The sequence below is a fragment of the Meleagris gallopavo genome, chromosome 30 (assembly GCF_000146605.3).
Source record: "Meleagris gallopavo isolate NT-WF06-2002-E0010 breed Aviagen turkey brand Nicholas breeding stock chromosome 30, Turkey_5.1, whole genome shotgun sequence".
Lineage (NCBI taxonomy): Eukaryota > Metazoa > Chordata > Aves > Galliformes > Phasianidae > Meleagris > Meleagris gallopavo.
Window position 1 is genome coordinate 753,338 of NC_015040.2, and position 3,354 is coordinate 756,691.

Below are 3,354 nucleotides of genomic sequence, written 5' to 3' on the forward strand. Positions count from 1 at the left end.
TTCCGAAAACCCACCCGGGGCAGCCCCGGCCCTTCCCCTGTCAGCCCTGCCCTGCCCGTGCCTGGCATTGCTGTCTGTCCCCTCTCCATCTCAATCCCCATCGCCACTACTTTGCCGTCCAAACCTCATCCCCATCCCTTCCCCATCCCATCCATTCTCCATCCCGTCTCTTCCCCATCCTCATCCTTCTTTCCAATTTCCATCCATACCCAATCGCCATTTCCATTTCTTCCACATTCCATTCTCATCCCTATCTCCATCCTCACTCCTTCCCCATTCCATCACCATTCCTATTCCTTCCCCATCCCCACCCCTACCACTTCTGCATCCAAACCCCATACCCATATCTTCCCCATCCTCACTCCCCATCCCATTCCATCCCATTCCCATCTCCATTCCTTACCTATCACATTCCCATCCCTATCTCCATCCTCATCTTTTCCTCACCCCATCCCCATTCCTATCCCATCCCCATTCCCACTCCCATTCCTATTCCTTCCCTGTCCCATCCCATCTCTTTCCCACTCCAGCCCCATTCCCATCCCCAGTCCCAATCCCCATTTCCACTTGTTAATCATCCCATTCCCATCCCTATCTCCATTCCCATCTCTTTCCCACTGCATCCCTATTCCCATTCCCATCCCCATCTCCACCCCCTTTCCCATTCCTATTCCCATTTACATTTTCATCCCCATCTTCATCCCCATTCCTATCCCCATCCCCATTCCAATTCCTATTCCCATCCCCACCTTCATCCCATCCCCATTCCCATTCCCATTCCATCCCCATTCCCACTCCCATTCCCACTCCCATCCCCACTCCCATCCCCACTCCCATCCCCATTCCCATTCCCATTCCCATCCCCATTCCCATTCTCACTCCCATCCCCATTCCCACTCCCATTCCCATTCCCATTCCCATTCCCATCCCACTCCCATCCCCATCCCCATTCCCACCTACCCCCCCCGGCTGCCCTCATTCCCGGTGAGCTTTGCCACTTGCTCCCCATGGAGCCCCCACCCATGGGTGCTGTGGGTTTGGGGCTTACGAGCAGAGCTGCTCTGGGTGGAGGAGGACATCCGCTCCTGAGTGCAGCCCATCCCCAGGAATGCCCCTCTGAGAGCTCATTCATCCCCCTCCATTCATTTGCAAACGCCTTTGGCTCCGTCAGCAGCTCTTCCCTCGGGCGCTGCCTCTTCCCCTGGCTTAAAGGGATTTTCTGTCTGTGATTTTTTGTGGTTTTTTTTTTTTCCTCCCCACGAAGGAATTCACGCTCCTTGGCCGCACCGCTCCCGGCTCTGCAACAACAAAAAACGCCCGTTGCGGTCGCGTTCGGCCCCGTGTGTCACCACGGTGGGAGCCGGGGACACGATGGGTGACAGCGCTGGGGGGGCAACCGCGGCCCTGCACGGCTCCGACACGGGGTTCCCCTCCCCCTCAAAAATAAAAGCTATGGAAAATCTCTTTATCTCCGCCCTGCCACCTTTGGGCATCCAGAAAGAAGGCAGCGCTGTGCCCGCAGGGCCGGAGGTCGGAGCATCCCCAGAGCCCTGCCAGCGGGGAAGCGCAGAGCCCGGAGTCATTGGGCCGAACGGGGCAGCACAGCTCCGCGTGTTGACAATTCCTGTGGGTTAATGATGTCACGGCAAATGAATCCTGTGAGTAACTCAGCTCCCTGCCCCGCCGTTACCCAACATCAGAGTTTGTCCCACATCGCAGCTTGGGGAGCAGCGGGGTTACGTGGGGTCCTGGAGCAAACATAACTCCAGTGTTTATTTGTAATGGTTGTGTTGAGAGGCAATGCGAGGAGCCCGAACCCTTCCAGAAGCTGCGTGATTTATGCATTTTACTTTGGATGTGTTTTCCTATTGGGATGATGCCAGTTTGCCCTGAGAAATATGAATTTTTAACAGTCGAAAATGAAAAGCTCCTCTCTAAGGCCCCGAGCTACCTGTGAATGGGAATGGAGTAATGGGAAACTGCATTCAACTTTAAATAGAGCTTAAAATGGAGTCCGGTGTCTCAGTGTATTTCCAGCACCCCATTCTGTCCTGCATGGAAAAGAGGCTCCAGTATGGCTGGCTGCTCCCTGGGCTGTGCTGGGCAGGGCTGGAGTTTGCTGGCACACGGGACACAATGGTAGCACTGATGTAACGGGGGTGATGCTGTCTCTTTCCTTTGGCTGTGGGGATAGAGGACCACACAACCCACACCCAGGACAGACCCTGCAAGGGGTCCCAGCTCAGCAGATCTTGCAGCCTCTGGGATCTCACAGCAGCCCAGGGAGCAGCAGGGCACTGTGGTGGCCCTTGGGGTGTCTCCCAGGTCTCTGCAAGCTCCATTGGGTTCATCCCCGGCCCAACAGGGTCAAAAGAAGTTAATTTTTTGTTGGGGTATCTATCTCTGCAGGCACAGGGGACCCTCTGTATCATCACCCCCATCCCATCATTATTGCAATCACCGTCTCCATTATCAGCCCATCCCCAGATTCAATCCCATCACCTCCCCATTCCCATCCCCATCCCCACTTCCATCACATCCACATTACTTCCCCATTCTCATTCCTATCTCCATCACCTCTCCATCTCCACCCTATCCTCACTACCATCTCCATCCCCTCCCCTCATCCTCTTTCCAACTCCATCCCCATCCCCATCCCTATCACCTCCCCATCCTCAAAGCCATCCTTATCCCATCCTCATTACCATCTTCACCCCCAACCCCCCAACTCTTTCCAATCCCCATACCCACTCCCACCCTCTTTCAAACCCCCATTCCCATCCCATCCCCACCCTCACCCTCATCTCTATCCCCTCCCCATCCCCATTTCCACTGCCATTTCCATCCTCACTACCACATCCATCCCTATCCCCATCCTCTTTCCAAACCCCATTCTCAACTCCATCCTCTTTCCAATCCCTCTCCCCACCCCGCCTTCCCCCATGTAAGGTATGAGGGCACCAACCCCCACTTCTGCACCAGGAAATCCCGCAGGCAGTGCCAGGACTGCGCCCATCCCTGCAGTGCTTCCATTTCCCACACCACTTTGCTCTGTGGTCCTTTTCCCCCAGATTTCTCCTTTCCATGACCAATTCACATTGCCCTCCTCACACCCTCTCTTCCAGGCAGTGCACCGTGAGCTCCCCCAGCACATCTGGCTGCACACCAGCAGCGGGCAGCCCCAGCCACGGGCGCCTTTGTTCTCTGCCTTTCTCCATCCCGCTCCTTCCCACGCTGACCCCCAGGTCATTGTGTGAAAGTTCAGCCCTGCCTGAACTCAAAGGCAATTCCTCCTCCGGCTGCTCAGCCCCGCGCTGCCGTCTGACGGGAAGGCGGCTCACGGCGTGCCATTAT